At 42.9% G+C, this 22,444-nt stretch overlaps 2 long non-coding RNA genes across 3 annotated transcripts in view; one reads left to right on the forward strand and one right to left on the reverse strand.

The window, feature by feature from the left end:
- LOC128407877 (uncharacterized) overlaps positions 1 to 22,145 on the forward strand; it is a 50,219-nt gene extending 28,074 nt beyond the window's left edge. For both annotated transcript variants that reach the window (XR_008328925.1, XR_008328924.1), the window contains exon 4: positions 21,862 to 22,145. This is a non-coding gene — a long non-coding RNA (uncharacterized LOC128407877). The remainder of the gene's footprint in view (positions 1 to 21,861) is intronic.
- On the reverse strand, positions 12,660 to 15,392 carry LOC128407875 (uncharacterized). Its single transcript, XR_008328923.1, has 2 exons — positions 14,856 to 15,392; positions 12,660 to 12,753 (listed from the first exon to the last, which is right to left on the reverse strand). It is a non-coding gene; the product is annotated as an uncharacterized LOC128407875 (long non-coding RNA).
- Positions 22,146 to 22,444: the final 299 nt, after the last annotated feature.

The following is a 22,444-nucleotide window of genomic DNA, read 5'->3' on the forward strand; positions in this document are numbered from 1 at the left end:
GTTAACCTATAGGTGATGGAAGCTCCACAAATCTACAAAATGCCTCTTTGTGTAAGTCCCATATGGAGGGCCAGAGCTTAGTACCCGCCCCCATACAGATGGATTGATGAAGGTGATTGGTTTTGTTTTACACCAATCACACTATGGTGTGAACCTGACCTCAAAATCAATAAAGTGGAATAGGAGACTAAAATAGCCATGGCACAAATCAGCAGTGAATTAGGGGAGAAGAGCAATGGCAAGGATGACTCAGTCACTTGTCATTAACCATCTTGAATTGTGTGAAGAATTAAAAATGGTGATTAAAGTCTGTTATGGAATACGTAACCTGCAATAAGTGATCTGGAGTGAGCACCCACAAGATCAGTCTCTCACGCTTGCTGATAAATTTCTGTGCTAGCACTATTGCATTACAGCATTTCCCGCATTCCATTAAGCATTGCTCAGCCTAGCTTGACAAGCAACTTGGCTGCTGTACCCTCTTGTCTTGCAGCTGTGTGAACAGCTTGCACTTTGGAGCAGTTCTCTGTACACCTTGGACAAGGGAGCAGCCAAAAGCCAAGGTGAGACTGCATAAAGTTAACTGAAATGTAATGGGTAAAAGCATTAAGTGATCCAAATGTTGATGGATGAGAGTTGGAAGCCACACTTAATAACTGTTGACAGTTTGCTCTATGGAGATGCAAAATGACATTATTGTGAAGCTTTTGTATAGCTTTCTATCTGAAGGTGCTTGCTTAATAGCCTTGGAAGGCTGGTGGCTACTAGCTACTGCACACTGGGGACTGAAGGAAGCCACTTGACTGTTCTGAACACAGCCAGAAAAAAGAGAAATAAGTCTGAAAGTTTGCAGCTTTCTGAAAAGAAGCAGTCTTGTGTAGACTGCGTGCTGTTCCTTTGGGGAAACGGATGCTGCTTTAAATACCAGCTTTGTTTGTCTAGGTGTCTGCCTGCTGCTCTGTACTTAACTTGCATTTTTGTAAAAAACTTTAAAAACCACAACATCAGAAGTCCTCAATATTCACAAGGGAACTGGTCCTGTGTAAAAGTTGCTTCTGAAACTTCCTACTATTAAGGAAAGTAGGCTTGTGAAAGAGTAAAGCAAGTGGGACAGGGGAGGAAAGGAACCCCAAATTACAACCCTGGATGTTTTTAATCAAGCTGATTCATTCTAGTTTCTAAATCTGTAAGTGGAGACATCAAACTGAATTTTAAAGTCCTTTTCATTCAAGGTACAAGTTTAAGACGAATAATAACCATTATACTTCATCTATGACCTATGTAATGTTCAAGTCACTACAGTACTTTTCCGGTTCCTCCCCGATATATCTGCAGGTTTTTACTAGGCTTCCAAATGCTGTTTCAGCTTGATTTATAGAAAATGCTTAGTCACTGACATTAGCTTTGCTTTTTATGTGTGAAAAAAGAGACACTCCTTAGCGTTCCTTTACAGCACTTTCTGCCAAGAAGCTGCAGCTGCCCTGCTGTTGAGAAAGCTGACTGACCAACTTCCTAAAGGTCTTCCTCTATGGCTGCAGATGAACTGTGGTGTAGCAGTCGGACCATCAAACAAAGGGATTGGGTGACTTAAGTCAAAATCCCCATGCAAAAGTGAACTTCACTGAGTGAGTTTAGGCTAGTCACCACCTCTCAGCCAACTTTTCCTCACAAGGGCTGCTGTGAGGACAGGGGGCATGTATGCTGCCTGGAGATCCTTGGACTATCAATCATGGATTCATGGAATTGTAGAGTTGGAAGGGGCCCCAAGTGGGATGTAAATAAACGAATAAACTTATGAAATCAATGCACAGAAATTCAGCTACCTGCAAAAAGGAGACTTGTTTTTCTCCTGAAGTCCAGCCAAAGAACAAAACAAGTACACAAAATCCTCTGCAACTAATCTGTCACTTTTCATCTGCTCTGATGAGGAAAAAAAGTGCTCAATTCAGTTAAGATGCCCTACTTTTAGGCTGAGGAGACCCTTACAAATTTGGAATTTCTAGGCTTAGTTACTTCAGCCAGTTATTATTTGTAGGAAAACAAAAGGATTGTAAATCTGTGCATGGAAATTACCTCACAGAGGAAGGATGTGGACAATTTGGTGAAGACTTAACAGCTATCTTGAAACATTTGGCTGAGAGGCCTGCTGCCTTGTTATGCAAAGCTGTTGGTATGGCTTGGTCATTGTTGTCAGACAAAGGGTGCTAGCGGGCAATTTAACCTTTCTTTAAAGCCCTTACTAAAGGAATGTACCTTGACTTACCCTCACCTGCAGTGCCTGGGGCAGGGAACCTTTTTCCCCCGTTGAAGGGCCATATTCCCTGCTGGTTAAAGGGTCCCCCAACACAAACCAGCGATGAGAAGGGCCAGGGACAAAAGTAGGAAGAGCAACAAATGTTACTTCTACCTTTGTGCAGGAGACTCATTTCTTCCAGGGCCGGCCCACCAATGATGCAAGATGAGGTGATTGCATCAGGTGGTAGGATTGGCAGGGGCAGCAGATCCGGCCTCCAAGGAATGCATTGCTCACTGCTGCTGCCACAGGTGAGGTGGCAGTGATAGCTCCTTTGAGGCCAGATCTGCCACCTCCTCAGCAACCCCCCATCCCCATGCTTCATCTACAGTGGCCTCGTGGTGAATAAGTGCTGCTGGTCTCCTCCTACCCTTTTTCTTCCCCTTGTTCCTAATGTAGATCTTCACTCACCCCTTCTTCCCTGGCAGGGGAGGATGCCATTATGTGATTTCCCTCAGGTGTCAAAATGTCTTGGGCCAGCCCTGGTTTCTTTCATGCACAGACATCCCTTCATCTAGTTCAGGCTTCCTCAAACTCGGCCCTACAGATGTTTTGGTCCCATGATCCCTAGCTAGCAGGACCAGTGGTCAGGGATGATGGAAATTGTAGTCTCAAAACATCTGGAGGGCCGAGTCTGAGGAAGCCTGGTCTAGTTCAATAAGCATGAGCAGAGCAGACAAAAAAACAGGGCTGGGGAAGGGCATGGTTTGGGAGAGAGTCCTGAGGACCAAACATGGAGGAGGGCCATACTTGGCTTCCAGGCCCAATGTTCCCCACCCTGGGTTTGTGGAGCAGCAATCTGTTTTACTTAATATAGGAGAACGTATTTATTATTATTATTTCAACATAGTTTCTTCCCCACTTTATCCTTACAATAGCTCTGTGAGGCAGTATGACTGACTGACTCAAGGTGAATTTCATAGCAGAGCAAGGACTTGAACCTGCCTTGGTCTCCCCGATCATTGTCCGATAGATTAATATGCTAGTAATACTATCATGCTGGTTCTCTTGCCAAGAAATAAGCAAGTAATTTTTGGATTCTAAGCTGGTCTTACTTCTTTCTGACAAGTGCTACCTGCTTGAATGTTTGCATTTGCAGCCCCATCACCCCAGCATTTGCATTTGCATTGCAGTCCACATTCAACAATGCTACAGCTCTCCAGCTTACACACTCATATCTTACAACACTCAGAGAAGGGCTAGTTTGAAGTTCCATCCTGAGCTGCTAAAGTGATATTCTCCCCCTCCTCTGGGGCAGGCAGGGGAGGATAGTTAGTGGTTTAAAGCTATTACTAAAAAAATAGACCTCAGATCACAGCCAGTAGACAAGATAAGCTGCATTTCTCCCCTCTATGCTATTCTCCAACTCCAGAATTGGAAGCTAGAAATTGTAGCTTTGGATGTGATTGGCAGAAGTTAAGCGAGACCTCAGTACTGCTGAATCCAATTCACAAATTAAAACATTTGCTAAGAAATATACACATTGCCAAGTAGGAAATGGGAAAGACATGTGATGACATGTTATAGTTCACATATTTTATTTGCTCCCAAACTAAGAACATTTCAGCAGAATAGTATCCTTTGGATTTGACGACAGCATCTGTGAGCTGTGTAAGTAGGTTACTTGTAGCTGTGATTCATCATTCTAATATGAATTCCAGAAGTGTGCCTGTATTAGTCAGTAACAGCAAGAGGGTACTCCTGAAGCACCTTACCTAGTAACTCGTTTAGCCTGGCATCAGCAACAGCCTTTTTCAGCACAGTGGAGTAGGAAGGTGGAAAGGAGTCATATCAATTGGCGTACAGAAGAGGGAAACCAGGACTCATCAAAGCTGCTTGTGGTCTTTATAATGAGGTTTGACTCACATAACCTTTCCCAGGGATGAAAGTGTATTACATGTTTCCCCCCCACCACACACCAAGATTACGGTATATCTAGCCTGGGGGACAGTGCTTGTGGGCCTTTAACAATTATATAACGGGCAAAGATTCAGCAAGTGCAATTCCTGATTGCTGCATTTCCAGGTTGTGGGGTAAAAAAGCACCTTTTCAAATTCTAGCTGTTGCACAATTGTTAAAGGCACAGAGGATGCTACCAGAAAAAGGTGGCATCTGTATAAAAAATTTTTTTCAAGCCTCTCGCCGTTATATTTGCAGATATATTAAGGGAAAACATGCAGACAATATTTTGCTCACATTTTCAGTATGAAGCAAGCTTGCTCCTGCTTTCCTGCATCCTACCCAATGAATGGAAACCACTGTTTAATGATTAATTGATCAAGGAGAAGAAAGCAGCAATAGCTCTGCTAATTGGACAGAATTTAAAGGAGGGAAACTGGATTTTGATGTGTGGCTGTAGGATGACTTTCCTTTTGGGCCAGGGATAAGAAACTTGTGGCCCTTCACACATTGTTGGATTCTAGTTCCCCACTACTGTTCTAGACTCAGCCTTAGAATTAAGACTTTACAATGATTGCTTAGTAATTTCTGGTGCTAATTTCAATTACTTGCAATACATCTTACTGTATTACATTTACTATCCATGGTCTAGAAGGATTGTGTGACTTTATATTGGGGAGGTGCTTTGTGCTCAGTCCAGCTGTGCAACTGGGGGGACAGAGCTTGGATCTGTCTTTAAATGCTTGTTTATTCCTGTGAAGAGAAAGATTGGTTTCCTTGACACCCCCCCCACCCAAACATGAATGTTATTGATCAAATTCTTGTTTTCACCCTCAAGCACTGCAGGCGATATTATGGGGGATGAATTATAATAGCTTCACAAACAGGCCCCACCGCTCCCAAACCTGAAGCTAAACTGTTTGACTGATGCAGTGCTATGGGTGTGATCTGAAAGAAGAATCAGGTTGTCACCTTTTTGTTTTCAGAAACTCAAAGCTGGGAGCCCCTGAGCATACATGGAAGGTCTGTCCTTTGACAAGTGCCTGCTTCCTGCTTGTATTAGTGAGCTGGGGAAATCTGATGGTTGGAGCCTTTAATCGCAAGGGTAGCTTTGTGGTGCCATATATGTTACACTGCCAAAGAGGTGGCCTTGGATGGGAGAGAGATGGTTTGCAGCATCAGGACTTAGGGGGAGAATCTCAGGTTCTGCCAGACAGGGCTCTTAAAAGTACCAGTCTGGTCAGCTTCTGGATGTGCCAATTTGTCCTTTGCCATGGGCAGCAAAATGTCTTGGGCCAGTCTTGTTTCATGCTAGAATGTCTAGTCCATGAGACTGATTACTCTTATAGTGATGGCTGATCCTCTAATGACCTTCCCATGCCTAATCCTGCATCTGAGGACTCCTCTCTTAGCGCAGGGGTGAGGGTGTTGCTGAACTACAACTCCCATCAGGCATAGCAAGCATGGCCCAAGGCCAGGGATAATGCAATTTGTAGTTCAACAACATCTGGAGGGCTAAAGGCTCCACATGCCTGTCTTAGTGGAAGAGAAAGTACTCTCTGCTATGGAAGATACAAGAGCAAGTTTTTTAAATTTTGTTTTCTTTTATAAAAGAAGTGGGAAAGCTTTTCCTTTCAGTCCGTGGCCTGTTGCTAGGAAAAATTACCTCAAGGCCTGTTGTTAATTTCCGAGACCTCTGACCCCACAGATTTGTGCTAATCTTGCCCATTAGCCTTGCCTTGTTCTTTTGCCTAATAGGCTCCAGGGACTGGCCTCTTTCTGAAGCACATCTTATTGATTGCAAGCCAGGGGTTGATGCTGATATGGTTCTACAGACCATGTAAACTAAGACACATAACTTAGAGCAGCTAACTTGTGGCACTCGAGATGCTGTTGGGCTCTAACTCCCATCAGCCCATGCTGGCACAGTCAATGGTGAGGGGTGTGGGGAGTCCAGCAACACCTGGAAGTCCACAGTGTAGCCACCCCTTGCCCCATTCTTTTACAAAGAATGTAAGATCCTTGGTTTGAAACTCACGGTTTTGTTTGGTGGAGGCAAACTATGAGCCTCGGCTCATATGGTATCTTAAGCCAAACCATGGCTTAGTGCTGTGTAGCACAGCAGCAGCAGGACTGAGGAAGGAGCACAGCAGCCTCTCTAGGAACCCACGTACTTGTATTCTTTGCACTACACTATGGTTTGGCTTGGGGGTTACATGAGAACTGAGCCAATGAGAGAGACCATTCTGTGCTGGCAGAAGCTCCTTCCTGGACTTTTGTGGTCTTTGCTAATTGCTCCTTCCTGGACTTTTGTGGTCTTTGCTAGGAGCAAAACACAAAGCATTTGGTAGAGAATGCACACATTAATGTGCCTGATTTGCATAATTTGCAAGTAATTACATATCAGGCTACTCATATTGGGGGAACTGGGTTTTGACCATCTTAGCTGCTGGCATTGATGGGTGCTGACTCAGTTTTGGTCCTGGGCCTTGAACTGTAACCTAACATGCAAAAAAATTGAGCCTAGGCGAAGGGGATTCCTTCACTTATTTTGGTGCCTGGAAAAGCTTGATTTCTGCTTGCCAGTCTGCTGTTAAAGGCACAGCTTCAAAACTAGTAAAAAAAAAAAAGTTGGCAACCTCGTTCACAAGAAAAGAGAGTTGCAGGATCCCAGTTTGCATTCTTTCTGACAGTTCTTCGTACACTGGGGTGGGGTAAGTTCCTCTGGTCCTTCAAAATTAGATAAGGTGCAACCTTAGCAAGGAACAAAGAACTAATCTTGTAAGCAACAAAATTTAAATCCCTCTGACCTCATAGGCAGGGAGAATGCCCTTGTCCTTGTAGCGACAGCTCCAGACATCAGGCCATGAAAGCTAACTTTAGTCCAGGCTTTAAAAGGTTTCCTCTGCCATTAGACAGAATTTGCCTCCAAGTTTTCATTTCGGTGTTGGCATTTAATGCTCCTGCTCTTGGCCCCAGCTCTCTGGCTTTGAAACTTTCTCTGGCGGGGGCACGTGGGGAGGGGGGCAATGCCACCAACCAGCAATATCTCAAGGATTATCTGAGCAGTAAATGCTAAGTAGGCAAAACCAGATAACCCCTCCTGAGTTCTCATTAACATGCCAACCTTTGTTTGCCAAGATCTGATTTAAAAGAAAAGAATACAGATCATATTTTTGGTGCTGTCACTTTAATGAAAGTATCACTTGACAAAACCAACAGAAGAGAGAGACATTTGCAACCAATTATGTTATTGCTGATCAGTCAAATTGCATTGAAAATTACATGTTGAGTTTTATTCAGGGCTGCTGATAAATTAACTGGCAGCCTAGTGCTGAGATCCAGTATCAGTCTAATATCACATTGGTTTAATTTGAAATGCAAAAGAAGTGGGGGCATTTGTGGCAGGAGGCTAATGTAAGCTACATGGTTATTAACACGGTGTAGCAATAGCCATCATTAGCAATGGCTGGAGGGATCCCTTTTTTTGTACCCCTTGACCCAATCAAAAGCAGCATTTCAACAGGGTATAAATCAGAATTGGATTTGGCTGTGTCTTATGTAAATTCATAGCTGTGGCTACTTTTAAACTTCTGCTTTCACAAAATATAAAATTATTCCTCATAACCACAAGAGGAAGTTGGGTACTTCAGCATATAATTCAGAGGTTACCAAATCGCTGGCTAACAATCAGTTTATGGAGAAATACTTGCTCTGCACTCCTGCTTCTGGGGAAGATAGTGATATTTCCTCCCCACGGCAGATGCACTTCTTGGGGGTTTGCGCACAGCTCCATTTTCTTAATTAGTACTGACATTTTGAGCTATCAAGTCATAAGCTTTTTGGGGGGATGGAAGAGACCCAATCAAGTGATGTCTTCAGAAAACAGTTTGATTTAAATGCATGGAAAATAACAGGTGAAAAAAAGAAAAAGAAAATTCATATCTTAGGACTGGATGAAAAGGATATTGAAGAGGTAGCAGGGTTTTTTTTGTTTTTTTACATCCATGGCTATTGGATACACCACAGAATCCAAGCTGCATGCCAATGACATTTATACTATGCACTCAGAAAAAATTATGTAGATTGATTTATCTTTCTAAAAGAAAACTCCAATTTTGCTTTCCCCCTTTGCTCTTCATTTGGATAAACTGAAAGCATGCAAATCTAATTTCTGCTTTTGAAATCTGCATTGATTCCTCCTTTTTTGGTGCTGGCAGGGCTTCTCCACTTTTACCAACTTGTGATAGGCAGAAATCCAGCCAGTGCAGCTTTTCCAACATAGAGGTACAATGTGCTCCGGTTGAATTTTTGCCTCTCTGTTTCATTGTTAAAGTCATAGGATGCTGCTAGAGAGAAAAGGTGGTAGCCTTCCCTACCAGGACTGGCTGGCTGGTGCAATGTGGGATTCCAGAGTGTGGGTTAGGTGAATAAATTCCCAACTGGCTACAGAAACCACAGGCCTCCAAACTGGGGCTAGAGAAGGGAAGGGCTGAGCTCGCCTTTTGATGCATGGTTGCCTGGAGTACAAAGGTGCTGGGATGATTTTGAGTAGTCGCCTCTTTATTTTTTGTTCTCTATTGCTTCTCCTTCTGCTCTATGAGGGATGAAGAGGAAATCCCTCCAGCTCACTAATTGTCTTCTGCAGGCTTTTTGAAAGCAGACTTTCCTATCAGACACCCCATTCTGAAAGGGAAAAAAAGAAATCAAAATGAACACAGAGAGATAGGTGTCTCAATATTGCAAGAGGTTGCAGTTCAAAGCGGTGTGGTGTGTTTCTGGAAGGTAGCATGGTGAGATCTTTCAGCGCATGAGAAGCCACTAATGGCAAGTGATACCAATCATGTTTAGCCTCAAGTTGAATTCAGTTGCTGCAGTTGGCACAATCTGTGTGTTTGCGGTGTGTGTGTGGGGGACTTTGGCAATCTTTTGCAATATGTCACCCTGTGTGAGGCCCCCAAATGGATCTTCTCAATTTTGCGCTCCCTTGCCTCAACGCCCTCTGTGGAGGAACCACCTGCACCACCCTAAATCTGGTGCTGGACTGCACGTGCGAGAATACAGAAGTGCTATGTGTAGCTGGCTCTCTTTAGCTCAGGGGTCAGCAAACTATGGTCCGAGGGGGCCATCAAACTGGCCCCCGGCCTTTGCCACCTGCTTGGTCAGTCCCTGCACGAAGCTAAACTGGCACGGCGCACTGGTTTAGCTCCGCGCAGGGACTGACTTCCGGGACACAGCCGCAGCTTCCTATTGGCTGCAGGAAGCTCTTGCAGCCAATAGGAAGGCGCAAACACCTCCTCCTCCCCTGCCATGGCTCCGAAAGCCAGCGGGGAAAGAGTGGCAGGTGTGTGCGTGCGCTCCTGCTCTAGCTTATGGTAAGAAACACGACTGGAGAGGGTGGAGCTTTTTGTGTTCTATTTCGGCCCTGAGCAGTTCGAAAGATAAACCACATTACTGATTTTGTACCTCCTCCTCCGACCAGTGGCAAATGCAGGACAGCATTTGCATGCTCAGTTCCCTTTGGAAAAGAACCCCAGAAATCCACACCACACCTTTAAAGCACATCCAGTGCCCATTTAAAGCACATGACCTCCCTCTAAAAATCCAGGGAACTGCGGAAAGTCATGTGTTTTAAATGTGCCTTAAATGTGTGGATCTGTTTCTTCTTTCTAAGCAACTGTTTACAGAGATGCATAGGTTGACCAGGTATTTTAAGGGCACAGCAGCAAGCCCTTGGGTGATTCAAGTTCCAAAGCGACATGAGTACATGTTTCAGATTTAGTTTAACCCAAGAGCTAAGGGCTCCAGCTCAGAGAGAATTGTTCCGTCAAACAACCTGAATGGTAGCCACTGTAAACCAAAATTCTAATGACAAAACCCTCAAGCGGTTTTCCCGATCAGCTCCTGCAGCATCTAGGAAGCAACAAATGCAGTTATTCTTTTTCCTTGTTCAAGGATATTCCTTCACATGCAGCCCAGAGTACATATACCTTCTTTATTTACGGTGAGAATGTGAACATCGCACTTCTCTTCGCACGCTTCATGTTAAAACCTAGGTGTTTGGGTAAACTGGTAACTTAAATGTTCCAGAGATTTAATTACCAAAGCTGTGGGTGGGTGGGTAGGGAAATAAAAAGGTATTTAGAAATATAGATTACAAATAATTTAGAAGAGCTAGTAAAGATTAATCATGAGAAATTATCAGTCCTCCAGAGCCTGCCTTTGCATGCAGGGAAAGCCCCTAACTCACCGAGGGTTTGAGACCCATTGGCTACCCTCACCTGGTGTAGGCAACCAGTCAAAACTGTTTTCCAGGGTGTGGCCACTGTCACATGCTGACAGCTTCTAGGAGCCACAGGTGAGAGCTAAGTGCGGGATGGGGACCAAAGGTGAATAAGATACCCCAGAAGAAGCACAATGTGTCCCCCACCAGAAGTACTATGCCTCCCCTAACACCCCATACACCCCACAAAATATATTAACTTTTGAGGTACAGGTGAAACTCGGAAAATTAGAATATCGTGGAAAAGTTCATTTATTTCAGTAATTCAACTTAAAGGTGAAACTAGTATATGAGATAGACTCATGACATGCCAAGCGAGATATGTCAAGCTTTTATTTGTTATAATTGCAATGATCATGGCGTACAGCTGATGAAAACCCCAAATTAAAAATCTCAGAAAATTAGAATATTAAATGAAATCAGCAAAACAAGGACTGCAAATAGAGCAATATTGGACCTCTTGAGAAATAGAAGCATGCATATGTACTCAGTACTTGGTTTGGGCCCCTTTTGCATCAATTACTGCCTCAATGCGGCGTGGCATGGATGCTATCAGCCTGTGGCACTGCTGAGGTGTTATGGAAGACCAGGATGCTTCAATAGCAGCCTTCAGCTCTTCTGCATTGCTTGGTCTCGTGTCTCTTATCTTTCTCTTGGCAATGCCCCATAGATTCTCTATGGGGTTCAGGTCAGGCGAGTTTGCTGGCCAATCAAGCACAGTAATCCCATGGGCACTGAACCAGGTTTTGGTACTTTTGGCAGTGTGGGCAGGTGCCAAAGTCCTGCTGGAAAATGAAGTCAGCATCCCTATAAAGCTCGTCTGCGGAAGGAAGCATGAAGTGCTCCAAAATCTCCTGGTAGACAGCTGTGTTGACCCTGGACTTAATGAAGCACAGTGGACCAACACCAGCTGATGACACAGACTGTGGAAACTTCACACTGGACTTCAAGCATCTGGCATTGTGTGCCTCCCCATTCTTCCTCCAGACTCTGGGTCCTTGGTTTCCAAATGAGATGCAAAAGCTGCTCTCATCAGAAAAGAGATTTGGGGAGCCATGTCATCACCTGGGAAGGTAAACTGCGTTTCCATGCGCTGCTCTGGTTTGTCAGAAGCTGCTTAGTCATACTGGCCACATGACCCAGAAACTGTACGCCGGCTCCCTTGGCCACTAAAGCGAGATGAGCACTGCAACCCGAGTCGTCTGCGACTGGACTTAACTGTCAGGGGTCCCTTTACCTTTAAACTCAATATACATAAATTTTAATTAATGACTGATTACTTTGTAGTAGGCGACTTCCATTTTTTTATTAGTTATTTTAAGTTTTTCTCCATCAGTGTTTATGTTATGTGCCTGGAGATTTATTTCCAAACGCCACACAAAAATATACAGTGTCTGTCTCTTGGAACAAGTCTCTCAACCCCTTAGGCTGCCCCTCTCTGCATAATCATTATTTATCTTTGCTCTTAAAATGTTCCTTCTCTGAATTTGTCCTGTCCAAGAGGGCTTAGATCACTTCCCTTGCTGCACCATAGCTGGAAATTTGCAAAGACTTTTATTCAGTTTGTTCTATATAGCACCTCTTACTTCCCAGATGCTGGCTTTCGGAATTCTGGAAATCAACGAGGTGCAAACTTGGGATTCCCCAAATGCCTACCGTATTTTTCGCTCTATAACACGCACCCGACCATAACACGCATGTAGTTTTTAGAGGAGGAAAATCCGTAGGTATGCCACCCGTAGGCATTCCCTCCATAACACGCACAGACATTTCCCCTTACTTTTTAGGAGGAAGAAAGTGAGTGTTATGGTGCAAAAAATATGGTACTTGCATGAATAGAAACACCCTTTTACATTCACACCCCACAAGGTAGTTAAGAAGGTCCTCTCTTTGGGTGTTTTTGGGTAGCCACAACAAAGAAACACAGCAGTCCTGCCTCAATCAGAGGCAAGAGATGCCCTGGACTGCCAATATATACAGTATAGTGTGTGGGTCCCACTTAGACTTGTCATATTCTTTTTACAAAAATATGGTGCATCTGCAATGTGAATTTCACAGGCTTATTAAATGATGAAGAAAAAGGCCACACAGTGTAGGTAAGCACCTAGTGCTTATCTTGTGGGTTTTATAACAAAAGGGTAGAGTCCAATCTTAGACCAGCATTGAGAACCGGAGAATATGAGCTGTTGCTTCAACTTCTTTTATTCCTTTCAATTTACAATTGAAGTAAGAGAGCCTTGGGCCTATGGCTGGCCCAGAACATTTTGGTGTCTTGAGGCTGAAAATACAATAATAGTTTAAACAATATATTGATCAAAAATATCCTTCCTTTTAATAATTCCTGAAATCTGACGCCCAATGCAGCCATTTAATTCTACCTTATTGCATGGGCAGCCTTGCTTTATACAACAACAACAACAACAACAACAACAACAACAACAACAACAACAATAATAATAATACCTATATTTTTGTGTGTGGTGCTTGACTTCTTAGCATTTTAGTGTATTTCTGACATGTGTCCTTCCAGTAAATTCCAATAATCTCCTAGAGATGGTAATACTTAACATATTACAGCAGGATTTGGGAACCTATGGCCCTCAAAATGTTCTTGGACAGCCAGCATGCTTGATGTTCAGGAATTATAGTCCACAAACCACCTGAAAGGCCACAGGCTGCCCACCCCTGTGCTATGGAAAAGGAATCTGCAGCTGTTCTTGCCTCACTGTTGAATGGGATTTGCCAATGGAAGGGTTGTCTTTTGTCTAAGGACCCAGATTGTATCCTGCTCATGTCTAACAAGGGGGAATAACATTCCTGGTGAATGCCAGCTCCGTTACTCGCCCCCCCCCACCATTACTCTTATCTTGTGAAGTGAATTGAGACTGATAAGAGTGATGTCCGGATCTCCTCTGTCTATAGTCTGACAAGATGGAGTGGAAGACAAGTATCAGTGCCTTTTAACTTCCAAGTGTTTTGTCAGAACAGGTAGTTGCCTCTTTACGGGAGGAACATGAGTCTTCCTCCTGATAGGGACCTGGAGGAAATGTGTTTGTGTTTCTTCTGTGATGGATGACACAGCAGTTTACCCTTGAAATTGCACACCCTGGAAAAGGATAATCGGGTTTCGGTTTCTAAGGTGTTTTCACACATTTGGCTTCAATCAAATTTTCTCAAGCTTTCTCTCCAAACAAATATTACCTTTATTTTGATTGCCATGTACATTGTACGGCCCAGGGAGTCTCAAAGCTCCCCTCTAGGAACAAGAGAATGCAACTTAATTCTCTTTGCCACCTTAGTAGCTTTCTAGAAGAGGGAGTTGCTGAGCTTCAGTGCCAGCACTGCTGAAGGCAAGAGGACAACATTGCAGCTAGCAGGCAGTCATGTGACTCAAGAGGCCAATAGGGTTTGCTGTAGGGCAGGAGTGGGGAACCTAATTTGTATGCATATATGCAGTGTGTTTTTTCTTTTAAAAAATGTTCGGGGGTACTCTCATTTTGACTCAAGAAAAATCACCATTTTATAGTTCAAATTAGGGGGGAAAACCTGTAAATCGAAAAAAGTACAAAGATTCACAAAGTGTTTAGGTTATGCGTATCCCTGTGTACCCCCAGAAAAAAGCACTGCATATATGCAAATTTAGAAATAATTACTGTAATTTAAATAGAAATACAATACATTTTACTATGGTGAGGAAGACTGTGACCAGGTGACTTGTGCGCCTGTTCAGTTGTCCAGGTGCTAACTGTTAATAGGCACCCTCAAGTCTTCTCCTCTTCCTTCTTACTTGATTGATTGATTTAATGCCTGAAAATGTGACAGGTAGGCTGGCAACATCAACCCCACCATATGAGAATCCCTTACAGACAATCACCAGTGCCGGGAGACAGACAGTCAGGTTGTATATCCACAGCGTTTTTGCCTAGTGCCTAAATATATGTAACGAAGGTGCCAGGCAAGCCTCCCTGGGGAGAGCATTCCATGAACAGGGAGCCAACGCAGAAGAGGCCCATTCATATGGTTCTTTATCTTTACAATGGACAGCATTTCAAATAGCATTTCAAATAGAGGACTCCTCCAAAGAGATGACTGTCACCTGCAAAGTACCCTACTACTACTACTACTACTACTGCTGCTACTACTACTACTACTACTACTACAGCATCAATGAAAATTTTATTCGTGAAAGCCTGATCGCCATAACCAGAAATGATGCAGAGGAATCTGCCCTGGCCTACAGAATACATCATTATCTGGCACAGAAGCAGAGAATAATATTTACAGCCTTCCGGCACATAAAGCGGTTTTGCTGAGAGACGCTGCACATTTTGTTTGTCATGGGTGTGGACTGGAGTCTGGAAGCAATGTGTCAGAGCTTACCAGGTCTACTTTTGCTCATCATCCTAAGTTTTTCCTCCTCTTCCTTAGCAGGATAAAGAAGCGTCCAGTTGGCTGAAGAGGCTTATCAGCTCTGTCTGTCTGGGTGTTAACAATCTATTTGTCTAAGTACCTGTCACATTCACATGCCATGTTTCCATTGTGACTCACTATATTTGTCTGGTCATTTTTTTTCCAGTTCAGGATTGTGTGTGCATCTGTGTGAAAGCTCTCTGCCTTGCCTTATTGGTGCCACCATTCTGAGGCAACAGCTAGTTATATCTAAACGTTGTCCAATAACAAATCAAGCTCCATTCATTGTCCCTTTGAAGCCGTTCCTATATCCCACTTACAACTCCCAAAAAACTGTCTCTTAGAAACCAAGGCTGTGTTTATTTAAATCAACAAGCTGAAATAAGTCAACCTTTGAAATCAGTGGGATTTGGCTGTGCAAGATGGCATCCTCACTGGGGAACCATTGCGTTCTTTGTGTTTAAGGATGAAATCAGGGCTGACCCTACCATTAGGTAGTGTGAGGGAAGCCACCTCAGATGGCAGATGGTATGATGTGGAGAGTGGAAGCAAGATACTGGTACTCAGAGCTGCGTGTGCCACACAGCATGCCCTGTGCCCTCTAAGCTAGCTTGTGATGGAAGACGGCTTTCCCATCAGCAGCATTACAGTCAGATTCAGCTACCGGTCTGATTAGCTCCCGCGCATGGAATGCAAAGGGGTGCCATCTTCTCCTTTGGCTCAGGCAGCAAAGTTAAATTGAATAAAATGAAACAGAAATCCTTCTACCTGCCGCACTACCTGCTACCATCAGGGACCAAGAGCTCATTTAGACCTGATGTGCCACAAACCACCTTGCTGTGGTTTGGTGGCAGCAGGTAAAAGCAGATAAAGGCAAATGAGTCAGGTGATCCACGGGCTGAAAGAAAAGGCAGCTGCCACAAGCCTGCTGGAAATATGAATCAACTCTTCCCCCATTGCCTGTGCTGAAGGCGCTGGCATGATTTAAAGGTGGCAATAAGAATGGTTCCCCACCTTTTGATACTTGGGTCATGAGTGTTTCACCTCCTCCTGGATTATATTTTAAGCACATTGCACTATTACACCCAAAAACATACTACGTATGTATTTTTTCAGTATTTCTTCTAGGGCTTAATTCTGCTTCCACAGATTTTAATGAGTTCCTGAAATGGGTCTTTATAACTTGTAAAGAAAGTGAGTGAAGCTTATCATTTTGGATTTGTAGAATGAGTGTACAGAATGTTTGCGAACCATTCTTGTATTGAAATGCAAACAGAAAACCTAGACCAGGCTCCTGTTCTTCAATGTTTGAGTATGTTGATTATGTTCCTACCATACTCAGGTTTGCTGTATTGCCTTAAATAAACATACTGCCCAAATGTGCAAACTGTTCTTGAGGGGGCCCTGAAACACACTGACTGTGAACCATGCTTCTAGTGAGTTTGCTAAGGAACCCATCAACTATAAAACTGCTCTTATATATTCCTATATTATTATGGTGGAATACTGCTTTCCACGATATTTACTGAGTCAATATTTGTTGTAATGAAAACAGAATCACCAGAACAACACTTTAAACACAAGATAACGGTTTACACTTTAGAAACTCTACTAAAATTTCTTTTTTCTTTTTATCAGTGCCTCAGTGGTGATAGTGCAACAGGAAACTATTCAAGTGTCATCTGATAGCTATATCACTTACACAGCTGCAATTTATAATGCAGATATATTTAATAGCACTTCTAAGCCAAAGCAAATTCTTCTAAAATGCAGTACTTGTGGAAAACAAATGACATTCTAGCTATTTGTTGCTTATTGTGTGCATGTGTGCATATACTGTATATACTGCTCCATTCTGTCATGCAGTAAATTAGGCACTTGCTTTTGGTAAATTTTTCCCTTGGGAACTAGAGGCTTTAAAATGGAATTCTTCCTCTGTTTCCCAGGAGAAATGCTGTGAAAATTGACTAAGTGCTTTATACACTGAGCAGCTGAAGGAAATCCATATAAAATGTTGGATCTATACAGTTTTAATACATGCAATATATGTAGTTTCAGGATCAGTTGTGGGAAGCCTAATATTGTGGTAAGGTTCTCTCTACTCAACACCTGAAACAGTTTAGTTTGGCTTCAAGCCCAGTCATGACACTGAAGCCACTTTGGTCATCTTGGTTGATGCCATTTGTCAAGATGGCAATGGGAAAGCATGGCTGATGACAGTTTCTTTAAGGGGCAACTTCTGGTCCTTTTAGGCTGAGTCATTGTCACCAGCACAACCCTGTTAAGTTAGAAAATGGGAGGAAAGTCTCTATGGCAGTGCACAATGCCATCTGGCATTATCCTACTTACAAGATTCAGGTTGTGTCTATAGCTGCAGTGGCACCAGCACCAAGTTGTTGATTCTACATGCTTTTTTCTTTAGCTACACAATCATTTATTTTTTCCAATTTCCTCTCTGGTGTATTTGTACAAAATAGGTAAGAAAATTCTTCTTGCAAGAGACAGTTAAGTAAAAAGAGGTTAACTATAAAAAAAGAAGCGCAAGCAAAATTAGATCCTTTGTGGTAGATGTAAAAATTTCTAGCCACAGCTGATAACCTTTTGCGTTTACAGCAGGAGTAAGGAATCTGTGGCCCTCCAGATGTGGTTGGAGTCCAAGTCCCTTCAGACCAGCCACCAGGCCAACAGTCAGGGATGATGGGAGTTCTAATAATGATGATGATGATACTAATAATAATTTATACCCCACCCATCTGGCTGGGTTTCGCCAGACACTCTGGGCGGCTCCCAAAAGAACATTAAAAACACGATAAAACATCAAACATTAAAAACTTCCCTAAACATCCGAACAACATCCAAAGGTTGCACAGGTTCCCCATCCCTGGTTTGCAGTATTTAAGTTGTCCCCAATTATATCATCGCTATTATTTATTCATTTATATTGGCCAATAGGCCCCTAATACATTGGAGAAGGTGTCTTTTTATTTACCGTATTTTTTGCTCTATAAGACGCACCAGACCACAAGACGCACCTAGTTTTTGGAGGAGGAAAACAAGAAAAAATATATTCTGAATCTCAGAAACCAGAACAGCAAGAGGGATTGCTGCGCAGCGAAAGCAGCAATACCTCTTGCTGTTCTGGCTTCTGGGATAGCTGTGCAGCCCGCATTCGCTCCATAAGACGCACACACATTTCCCCTTACTTTTTAGGAGGGAAAAAGTGAGTCTTATAGAGCAAAAAATACGGTATTTAAAAAACAGCATTCTCCACACACACCCTTCCCTTTCCTTAGCTTCATGTAAATATGCAGGCCTCTGGAATGCCCTCTTATGTAGTTAGTGTAGGAACAAACGTTTAAAAAGAAAGCCTGCACATTAAACGTTTGACATTTTAAGGGGTCATGTTGAAGCGGTGCACAATATAAGGGATCTTGAACTTTTGGATAAATTGTGGTTGGGAACATTAATTCTTGTAAAAGGGCTGTTTGAATGACTGTTGAATAATGGAGGCACTATTGGCCTGTGCTGTGAACTATTCTGTAGTTTAATTTTGACAAACTTTGGTACTGCTCCATCTCCCATTCCCCATTAGTGTTTTTTGGTTAGGTGGTAGTAAAAAAAGAAGAATCCCCTCATTCTTCTAAGATGTTTGTCTCAACAAAAGCCTGTTTGGGGTCTAAGTGGGGAAAGGGGCTGTGAGTAACAACTGGAAGGAAGGACAAGGAGCAAAGTATTACAGTATATCCCAGCAGGAAGTTCTTTTAATAAGTAAATCTTGTAGTGATGACTTGTAGAGATTCAGAGAATGGTGTTGGATAAAACAATAACAACACAAAACATTTATTTGCAGCTTGTGACAAGCATTTGCATTTTCTTTTATATGTACATATGAAACTGTAAGGTGCCTTTTCTTCTACCATTGTGTCTGTTAATTACTTTTTCTTGTTTGTTAGCATTGGGGCTGTCACCTTTTAATGGGCAGAAATTCTGTGTTTGTAATAGAGAAAGCTTTACAACAGGCGGGTAGACGAAAGAAATGCAACTTTATTGTGGCTGCAAATTTTTGCACAACTTCCACATATCTTCCTCATAAAAATGCTGTCCTATGTTATTTCTCAATTTAATATGGATTTACCATTTCTGCAAAAAAACACAGTAAAAAACACCTTAAGAACACAGTAGATTAAAGGGAGATGGGGTGGTGGATATGGAATGGGATTTTTATGAGAATGCTGTAGAAAAACATGCATGCATGAACGGCACCAAAACCACAATAAATTGTTGTGTAGAAGCGTGGCCTGTGTTGGGAGAAACCAATTTTTGCCTTTCATGTAGCTGTTCATTGCACAAAGCTTCTGTTTATAAACTAAAATTACACTCTTAACCAGGCAGCACTGCATTTTAGGCAGCACTCTTGGCAGGATCAGGACCCGATGGGTGAGTTTATTCTGAAGGCAAACAAGCACAAAGGTGGCAGGCAAAGCTCAGAATCTGAAATCCAAGTTTGACAACTGAGTGAAGGTTTTGAGAGTGCAAAGTTGTAAGGGATTAGAAGTTGTTTGCAGGAAGAAATAGGAGCCCAGGAGGTGCAGCAAATGTAAGTGAAACAAGCATTGATAATACTGAGATGTAGAAGGATCCCGGTAGGAAGTAACAAGAAAGCCCTAAGTGGGCAGTCATAGGACCTTCATGTCCTTATTCAGGGCTTCTAAGAAGATCCATGGACGCGGGTGTTGCTGTGGTCTAAACCACAGAGCCTAGGGCTTGCCGATCAGAAGATTGGTGGTTTGAATCCCTGCAACGGGGTGAGCTCCTGTTGTTCGGTCCCTGCTCCTGCCCACCTAGCAGTTCGAAAGCACGTCAAAGTGCAAGTAGATAAATAGGTACCGCTCCGGCGGGAAGGTAAACGGTGTTTCCGTGTGCTGCTCTGGTTCGCCAGAAGCGGCTTAGTCATGCTGGCCACATGACCCGGAAGCTGTACGCCAGCTCCCTTGGCCAGTAAAGTGAGATGAGCACCGCAACCCCAGAGTCATCCGTGACTGGACCTAATGGTCAGGGGACCCTTTACCTTTACCTTTAAGACGATCCATGCCACCCACAAGCAAATGTGGAATATACTCTCCTACTCCATCAGTTCCTGACAAGAACCCCACATAGTCCTCACATCCTCAGTCACCTCACTCTTCTTTCAAATCCTTTCCCTGTATAACATTACCTCACTTCCTGATATTTGTGGCTGCTTCTGTCCTTACAATAAAACTATGATCAGAATGTATACACAGCCTAATTAACATATGTGGTAGTATGTTACACAGGTGTTATTTGAGTGTTTGGAGCTGCCTTACTATGAAAGCTGGTGTAGCTTTTATTTAGTTTTCTGTCTCGCAAAATTTCTCTGCTTTGAAGTATTTAGTGGCTCTTAGATCCAGCTAACAGGGTTTGTTGCAAGCAATTATTGCAAGGTAATTTATGTTTTTTATGTATGCTGATTCAATACTGTTGTATTAATTTGCAGAAATAAAAAAAATGGGGGGGGGGTGTGCAATTATGACTAAATGCAAAGAAGTAAAAGTGTGAGCAGCACCTGTTCAAGCCTTCAGCAGTCTCAGTCTGCGGAATATTTATGGGAAAAGTAAGTAAGAATCTTGCAGTTCTTGTAGAGAGCCCTCTTTAGTTACTGATTTAAGACCATATAAAACCCAATAAAAGATAAACTCTTTGTTACAAAACATCTGGTAATTCCACTTGTGTTTTCATCATGCAAAGGCTATTTCCCTTTTTCCTTCTAGATAAGCAAATGCAAGTGGGAGTATGGTCTTAGTGAATAAAGATTGGGGGGGGGAATAAAGCAGACATCATCTCCAGAGATTAAATTTCTTACGTATTAAACTGTTAAGTGCATCGTTCTGCCCTTTCAGTAGAGAGAATTCCTTTTGGGGTTCCCAGTAAAGTCTGCACAGCACAGCACCGCTACCATACACCATTCACATTACTGAACCATCTTCAGGGTTAGGATGTGGTTGTTCTTAGTGGGGCAAGGGGTCAGATTCAGCAGTGGCTGCTGCTACAGGAGACTGCATCAGATTTTCACTCTACTCCATTCCCACTCCAATTTAGCAACATGGTTTTCATTTGGGTTATTGCTTTTCCATTTATCTCAAAGAAAGTATATGGACATGGCAGGGTGTGTGTGTGTGTGGGTGTTTCAGTTCACGAGGGAAGGGTAAATAGAATAGCACATTTGATTTGTCCACTCTCCACATTTGTTATGGGATGTGTGGCAAACAAAGGAAAGAGAAGTGGAGTAAAATGGGATGCAATGGAACGAATCAAAGCATGGAATTTATCAGAACGGAGCAAAGTGTTATGTGTGTATATAACATTTTCACTATTATCTCAATTCTGTAAATTGTTCAAGGATAGTTGGCCAAATCCTATAAAAAAGGTAAGGGCTTTTTTTTTTAAGTATATGAGCATTTAGTATATTGAATTTATGTTTGAATTTGACACCCCTGCTTCAGAAGAGATAATATTATGCAGTGAACTCCCGTTGCTTGGTCCCTGCTCTTGCCAACCTAGCAGTTCGAAAGCACGTCAAAGTGCAAGTAGATAAATAGGTACAGCTCTGGTGGGAAGGTAAATGACATTTCCGTGTGCTGCTCTGGTTTGCCAGAAGCGGCTTAGTCATTCTGGCCACATGACCCGGAAGCTGTACGCCGGCTCCCTCGGCCAATAAAGTGAGATGAGCGCCACAACCCCAGAGTCAGTCACAACTGGACCTAATGCTCAGGGGTCCCTTTACCTTACTACATTTATTATTATATTCATTTCTGCAGTGAGCAAATGTTTGCTGAACTTTGTATTTCCCACCCCACTTTCAGTATTATGTAAACTGTGTTTCTTATTTATTAATCTAATAATTGTTTTCTAGAATGTCTAATTATTCAATACACCAGTGTGTCTTTATGTCTCCTAGGAAGCTGAAGGAACAATACATGGAGTTCCCACGTGGTCACTGAAACTGGCCAGATGAAGACCTCCTTCTCAATGGTGTTGCTGCAACCTGTAGATCAGAGATGGGGAACCTGCGGTTCTCCAGATGTTGTTGTATTACAGTTCCCATCAGCCCCAGCCAGCATGGCCACTGGTCTTACTATTTTACAAATGCGGAACACCTGATGAGGGTTTGTATTTCTGAAAGGGAAGCCGGTGGAAATGGGCTGGCGGGGTGAGAGGGGAATGTTGCTTATGATTGCTAAAAAGCCATGAGTAGTAGAAGACAAACCGAGACAGCATCTTAAAAAGTAGAGACATCACCTTGCCAACAAAGGTCCGTATAGTAAAAGCTATGGTTTTCCCAGTAGTGATGTATGGAAGTGAGAGCTGGACCATAAAGAAGGCTGATCGCCGAAGAATTGATGCTTTTGAATTATGGTGCTGGAGGAGACTCTTGAGAGTCCCATGGACTGCAAGAAGATCAAACCTCTCCATTCTTAAGGAAATCAGCCCTGAGTGCTCACTGGAAGGACAGATCGTGAAGTTGAGGCTCCAATATTTTG

The sequence above is a fragment of the Podarcis raffonei genome, chromosome 2, assembly GCF_027172205.1.
Source record: "Podarcis raffonei isolate rPodRaf1 chromosome 2, rPodRaf1.pri, whole genome shotgun sequence".
Lineage (NCBI taxonomy): Eukaryota > Metazoa > Chordata > Lepidosauria > Squamata > Lacertidae > Podarcis > Podarcis raffonei.